The following is an 8,265-nucleotide window of genomic DNA, read 5'->3' as shown; positions in this document are numbered from 1 at the left end:
GCGCGGGATCGGGCGTTCGCCCAGATCCGCTCGGAGGGGAGTGCTGGGGAACGAGGGGAGAGGGGTTCGGTCTGATCCAGATCGGATCGGGAGGGGAGAGGAGTGGGGAGTGGGGGGGGATCGTGCGGGGTTAGGGTTCGGTCGGGCGTGGCCTATAGGCCAGGGGAACGGGGGAGTGGGCTGGCTTAGGTGGGCTGGTAAGTGGGAGTGGGCCGAGGCCTGGGGGAGTTCTTCTTCACCTTTTTCTTTATTTAAAAAAACAGAGATGGTTAAGAGGGAAAATTTGGGCACACTATTTACTTAGGAAAAATATGGGAAGTGCCCCTTTTAATTCCTTGGTGATCTTAGACAGAGCCACAAATATTTTGGAGTGGCACATAAAGTTTGGAGGCAACTGGAGTTAAATAAATAATTATTTATTTTGCAAATGCCATTCAATTTACTATTGGACCAAAAATTATCTCCGAGGGGCATTTTGAGAATTCAAAAGAGGTTGGTTCCAATATGACAAATATCCAGGGATTATTTGCCACACTTTGAACATTTTATTTTGCATGCTTGAGGAATTTGAATTTTGGTATTTAATTTGAATTTTGAGTTTGAACTAAGATTTGGATCAAGCGAGGATTAGCAACAGTAATGTGATGACATGGCACCATTAGAAGGGGATTACTGTAGCTTAAGTATCCGGGTGTCACAGTAATGCACGAGAGAAGGAGGGGAAGCGACCATCACTGACGGTCAAAATAACTGTGAGGGAGTGTCCATCACGGATGGTCGCAAAATGTCAGAGCGGAAGAATCCCGATTGTTGTCATGGGGGTCGCTTCTCCTTTGTTCCCGTGTGCTAGACATTTTGGGGTAATGCACTGGAGGAGGAAGGGAGTAGCAACCATCACTGACGGTCGAATATATCAGAGAGGGAGTGCCCGCCATATATATACACCACGTGAGCTAAGAGTTTTGAAGAAAAGACTCGACAGAATGATAGTCAACCCATGATGAATAATAATGATCTAATTTAGTTTTTGTAGTACATATATTGAATTTTAGAAGTCTAATATTTGAATTAGGAACATAGGAAATGTCTGATGATGATAGGATCCTTGAATGCAACTACTGCGGCGACGACCGGGGTCTGTGAGACATGCCTCACCTGGAAGATAGTCGACGCTTCAGTATTAAGCTCGATGAGACCGAGCCAGTGCGCGCGTGCAGAGACCAGCCGGGACAGACAGACAGACAGTGAGGGCTCCCTCGACTCGCTCTCTCGTTACCCTACCACATAGCAAGGACCATGATCAACGACGCCATGTGTAACGTAGTGACTGCTCGCGGCACTGATGCTGACATCCCGTGCGCCGACCCCTCGTGTTGGATCCTGGACATAGTAGTGCGAAACGCCGGGGCAGAGGCAGGTTCTTCACTCCTGGTGCCTTAGCTTTAGCTTCACAGTAGCCACATAGATCCTCTGTAAACCCGCAAAAAATAAAAAAATTCTCCGTAGCCTACGCCAGCAGAGCACTGTATGCACTCCACCAACACGGCGTGCATGCAGAAGATGTTGGGGAACGTGGCATGCAATTTCAAAAAAATTCCTACGATCACGCAAGATCTAACTTGGAGATGCATAGCAACGAGAGGGGGAGAGTGTGTCCACATACCCTCGTAGACCGAAAGCGGGAGCGTTGGTTAACACGGTTGATCTAGTCGAACGTCTTCACAATACAACCGATCCAAGTACCGAACGTACGGCACCTCCGTGTTCAGCACATGGTCAACTTGATGATGTCCCTCGAACTCTTGATTCGGTAGAGGGTCAAGGGAAAGTTCCGTCAGCATGATGGCGTGGCGACGGTGTTGATGATGTAATCCGCGCAGGGCTTCTCCAAAGCACTACAACGATATGACCGGAGGAGTAAACTGTGGAATGGGGCACCGCACACGGCTAAGATAATTCTTGGTGTGCCTTTGGGGTGCCCCCTGGCCACGTATATAAAGGAGGGGTAGGAGGAGGTCGGCAGCCAAGGAGGGCGCGCCAAGGGGGGAGTCCTACTTGGACTCCTAGTCCAAGTAGAAGTCAGCCACCCTCCTTCCAATCAACGGAGAGGGGAAAGGGAAGGGAGAGAGGAAGAAGGAAAGAGGGGGGCTGCGCCCCCTCCCCTTGTCCAATTCGGATTGGGGCAAGGGGGGCGGGCGCCACCTCCCGTGGCCTGCCTCCTCTCCTCCACTATGGCCCAATAGGCCCAATAACTTTCCCGGGGGGTTCCGGTAACCTCCCGGTATTCCAAAAAATCCCCGATCTTCTTCAGAACCATTCCGGTGTCCGTATATAACCTTCTAATATATCATTCTTTACCTCTCGACCAATTTGAGACTCCTCGTCATGTCCATGATCTCATCTGGGACTCCGAACAAACTTCGGTCATCAAAAACACATAACTCATAATACAAATTGTCATCGAATGTTATGCGTGCGGACCCTACAGGTTCGAGAACTATGTAGACATGATCGAGACACATTTCCGACCAATAACCAATAGCGGAACCTGGATGCTCATATTGGCTCCTACATATTCTACGAAAATCCTTATCGGTCAAAACCGCACAACTACATATGTTGTTCCCTTTGTCATCAGTATGTTACTTTCCCGAGATTTGATAGTCGGTATCATCATACCTAGTTCAATTTCATTACCGGCAAGTCTCTTTACTCATTATGTAATGCTTCACCCGTTAACTAACTCATTAGTCACATGGCTTGCAAGGCTTATAGTGATGAGCATTACCAAGAGGGCCCAGAGATACCTCTCCGATACACGGAGTGACAAGTCCTAATCTTGATCTATGCCAACCCAACAAACATCTCCGGAGACACCTGTAGAGCATCTTTATAATCACCCAGTTAAGTTGTGACGTTTGATAACACACAAGGTGTTCCTCCGGTATTCGGGAGTTGCATAATCTCATAGTCAGAGGAACATGTATAAGTCATGAAGAAAGGAGTAGCAATGAAACTATAACGATCATAATGCTAAGATAACGGATGGCTCTTGTCCATCACATCATTCTCTAATGATGTGATCCCGTTCATCAAATGACAACACATGTCTATGGTTAGGAAACATAACCATCTTTGATTAACGAGCTAGTCAAGTAGAGGCATACTAGGGACACTATGTTTTGTCTATGTATTCACACATGTACTAAGTTTCCGGTTAATACAATTCTAGCATGAATAATAAACATTTATCATGATATAAGGAAATATAAATAACAACTTTATTATTGCCTCTGGGGCATATTTCAAATTAAGCGTCTTGATCTATCTCTATAGATCTTGATGCCCAATATGTAAGCAGCTTCACCGAGGTCTTTCATTGAAAAATTCTTATACAAGTATCCTTTTATGCTATCCATAAATTCTGTATTATTTCCAATCAACAATATGTCATCCACATATAATATTAGAAATGCTACAGAGCTCCCACTCACTTTCTTGTAAATACAGGCTTCTCCAACAGTCTGTGTAAAACCATATGCTTTGATCACATTATCAAAGCGTATATTCGAACTCCGAGAGGCTTGCACCAGTCCATAAATGGATCGCTGGAGCTTGCACACTTTGTTAGCACTTTTTGGATCGACAAAACCTTCTGGTTGCATCATATACAACTCTTGTTTAAGAAATCCATTAATGAATGCAGTTTTGACATCCATTTGCCAAATTTCATAATCATAAAATGCAGCAATTGCTAACATGATTTGGACAGACTTAAGCCTCGTTACGGGTGAGAAGGTCTCATTGTAGTCAACTCCTTGAACTTGTCGAAAACTTTTCGCAAGAAGTCAAGCTTTGTAGACATTAACATTACCGTCAGCGTCAGTCTTCTTCTTGAAGATCCATTATTTTTTTATGGCTTGCCGATCATCGGGCAAGTCCATGATACGTCTCCAACATATCTATAATTTTTGGTTGTTTCATGCTCTTATATTATCGTTCTTGGATGTTTTACAATCATTTTATAGTCATTTTATATCATTTTTTGGTCCTAACCTATTGACATAGTGCCCAGTGCCAGTTGCTGTTTTCTGCATGTTTTTTATATCGGAGGAAATCAATATCAAATGGAGTTCAAACGCAACACAACTCCTGGAGGAATTTTCTTGGGCCAGAAGAAAGCCAATGGGCCAAGGAAGCACCTGAGGGGCTGCTTGAGGGGAGCAGCACCCACCAGGGCGCGCCAGGAGGCCCAGGCGCGCCCTGGGGGTTGTGCCCACCTCGGGTGCCCCCCGAACCGCCTCTTTGCTCTATAAATACCACGATATTGCAGAAACCCTAGGGGAGTCGACGAAATATTGATCCAGCCACCGCAGAGTCCAGAACCACCAGATCCAATGTAGACACCGTCATGGAGGGGCTCACCATTTCCATTGGTGCCTCTCTATGATCCGTGAGTAGTTCTTTATAGACCTAAGGGTTCATAGTTAGTAGCTAGATGGCTTCCTCTCTCTCTCTCTTGATTATCAATACAATGGTCTCTTGGAGATCCATATGAAGTAAGTCTTTTGGCGGTGTGTTTGTTGGGATCCGATGAACGCTGAGTTTATGATCAGATCTATGTTTTTATCCAAGAAAGTTATTCGAGTCTTCTTTGATCTCTTATATGCATAATTTCTTATAGCCTCGTATTTCTTCTCTGATATTTGGGTTTTGTTTGGCCAACTTTATCTATTTATCTTGCAATGGGAAGAGGTGCTTTGTAGTCGGTTCGATCTTACGGTGCTTGATCCCAGTGACAGAAGGGGAACCGACACGTATGTATCGTTGCTACTAAGGATAACAAGATGAGATCTATATCTGCCACAATAGATAAATGGATCTCGTCTACATCATGTCATCGTTCTTATTGCATTACTCCGTTTCCTCATGAACTTAGTACATTAGATGCATGCTGGATAGCGGTCGATGTGTGGGGTAATAGTAGGTGATGCAGGCAGGAGTCGGTCTACTAATCTTGGACGTGATGCCTATATAATGATCATTGCCTGCATATCGTCATGATTATTTGAAGTTCTATCAATTGCCCAACTGTAATTGTTTTCCCACCGTTTGCTATTTTTCTCGAGAGAAGCCACTAGTGAAACCTACGACCCCCGGGTCTCTTTTCATCATATTTGCCTTCGCGATCTATTTTCTCTTGCATTTATTTTCAGATATATTAAACCAAAAATACAAAAATACCTTGCTGCAATTTATTTGTTCCGCAATCTATTTATCCTATCTACCACTTTTTACCTCACATTATTTGCCTTACTTGAGGCGCCTTACCCGGAAGGGATTGACAACCCCTTTAACACGTCGGGTTGCGAGTATTTGTCATTTGTGTGCAGGTGTTGTTTATATGGTGTGAGGAAGTTCTCCTACTTGTTCAATAACCTTGGTCTCATCACTGAGGGAAATACCTACCGTCGCTATACTGCATCATCCCTTCCTCTTTTGGGAAATACCGACGTAGTTCTAGCAAACATCAAACGGACTTTCTGGCGCCGTTGCCGGGGAGGATCTTCAACATCAACCAGGTTCCTAATCACAAATATCATCTCCTCGCAATTTACATTATTTGCCATTTGGCTCTCATTTTTATCTCCCCCACTTCACAAAAGTTTGCCGTTTTGTTCGCCCTCTTTTTCGTTCGCCATTTTCCCGTCAGATCTGTTCACCGTGTGCAATCTTGCTTATCACTTTTTGTCATTATGGATTTCTCTTCTTCTATTGCGTGCACTCCCGAAAAAAGTTCTCAACTTCAAACAAAGGGGGGGGGGAGAAAATTTAAAAGACGCTTGGTATAGGATTTGCAATGCTCATAATAGATATATCCATAAGCAATCTACCGTTGTTCTTATTCGTTGTTTTTATGTGGGTATTACCACTTGGTATAGATTCGTCCTTGATACGATTACCGGTGGGAACTTCTTGATGTGTCCTTCTCTTGATGCTTTTAATGCTCCGGCAAATTTAGTGGGTCCACCAACACTCATCATCAATGAACAGTATTGACTCTCGAGCATGTTATGGAAAGACTAGATGCTATTGAAAAGAAAATGCTTAGCGTAGAACATATTGAAAACTTGGATAGGAAAATGCAAATTTATGCTACTAAAGTTGGGTCAAAAGCGGGAGACATTTTTATGTTGTTAAAAGAAAAGGGAACTATAATTCACGAAAGAATCGAAGAAAGTCCGTCTAGGATTGATAAACTGGAAGAAATCTTTTCTAATCTCGGTACGGCTTTTGCTTCCGCTAAGACTCCCGTAAAAATTAGTAAAACTAGTCAAGTCACAAAAAACAAGGGTGCATCTTCTAGCCACGATAAAGGAGATCTTAAGATGATTAGTATCCATCCTAACTTTATTGAAGTCATAAGAGATCCTTTTTGCGATAATAAATTTTCCAATATCATGCCTAGAAGTATTGTCACGAAGAATTTATATGCAAAATACTTTAAAAAAATCCCAAGTGCTCGATCAAGGAAGTGGATGAAGATGACAACACTTAGATCCTACGCGTTATGCCTAGCTAGGGGCGTAAAATGATAGCGCTTGTTGGGAGGCAACCCAATGAATAAAATTTATTTTTGCTTTTTGCTTTATGTTCTTGAGTGTTAGAACAATTATGCTACTGCTATAATTGCATTTTTTGTGTTTAGTTAGTGTTTATGCCAAGCAATGCCTTTGCGAAGACTTGGGTGAAAGTTTATTTGATCTTGCTGAAAAACTGAAACTTTTGCGCTCACGTGATTCGTTGTCATTTTTTACAGAAGAGTGATTCTAAGTTGATTCTTTTTGAAGAGGATTAATAGACAGATTCATCACGTCCATAAATTTACTTCATAATTTTTGGAGTTACATAAGTATTCAAAATTTTCAGATTGCTACAGACTGTTCTGTTTTTGACAGATTCTGTTTCCTTTGCACTGTGTGCTTGTTTTGATGATTCTATGTTTCTCTTTGATGAGTTTTTGCCACAGAAAAGTTTGAATACAGAAGATATAATGCAAAAACAAAATAAGAATAGGTTTTATACAATATTTATAGTAGTGGTTTGGTTTCTTATACTAACGGATCTCGCGAAGGTTTTGTTTGAGTTTTGTGTGATTGAAGTTTTCAATTTTTGGGTAATCTTACGATGGATGAAGCAATAAGGATAAGCAAAAAGGCTAAGCTTGGGGATGCCCGAGGCACCCGAAGATAATATTCAAAGAAGTAGCAATCAACTAAGCTTGGGGATGCCCCTGAGTGGCATCCCTCTTTCTTCTAACAACCATCGGTATTTAGTTGAAAATATATTTTCATTCGTCACATGATATGAGTTTTGCTTGGAGCGTCTTGTATGATATGAGACTTTGCTTGTTCTGCTTTGTGTTTTAAGTGTTGAATCCTTGCTGTACACACCCTTTTAGGGGAGCCAAAAAATTATTCTATGCTTGCTCCTATGCTTCACTTAAATTTTTAGAGCCATGGACTTGCTCTACTACTTCACTTATATCGTTTTGAGCATGGTGTGCTTTGTTAATTTTGAAGAAATTCTCTCATGCTTCACTTAGATTTATTTGGGAGTTAGTAAATTTTTAAGAAATTCTCTCTTGCTTCACTTAGATTATTTTGACGGAAATAAAAAACTTATGCTCATGATCTTCACTTATATTTGTTTGAGCTTATCAAAAGCAACATATGAAAATAGTTCCAAAGTGATAGATATCCAAGGAGGATATAATAAAAACTTTCATGAAGATCATTGGACAAAATAAACTTGATTCTTAGTAATGGTTTTGAGATATGACGATATAATATGTGAGTCATGTTGATGAGTAATTGTGCTTTAGTAAGAATATTAATGTTAAGGTTTGTGATTCCCTATGCAAGCACGGAAGTCAATAGTCATGCAATGAAATTTATATCCTACTTATGGTGAATTATTCATTGTTACTTATGCTTAATGCTTGGGTACGAGATTTTTCACTTTCTGGTTGGTCGCTTCTCAATCTTTTTGCTAGCCTTCATTTTGCACTAAATATGATCACTACTTGTGCATCCAAAACCCTTCAAACCAGTTTTTGCTTTATGAGTCCACGATACCTACCTATATGCGGTATTTCCAAGCCATTCTAAACAAATGTGCATGTGCCATCTTTGATGTTCAAAATAATATTCTATTTTGTGTGCTCTACTACTCGCGAGGCGGTAAAGGGTAGCCAATATTTTC

This window comes from Triticum dicoccoides, chromosome 3B (genome assembly GCF_002162155.2).
Source record: "Triticum dicoccoides isolate Atlit2015 ecotype Zavitan chromosome 3B, WEW_v2.0, whole genome shotgun sequence".
In the NCBI taxonomy this organism is placed as follows: domain Eukaryota; kingdom Viridiplantae; phylum Streptophyta; class Magnoliopsida; order Poales; family Poaceae; genus Triticum; species Triticum dicoccoides.
This window is presented reverse-complemented; position numbering follows the sequence as displayed.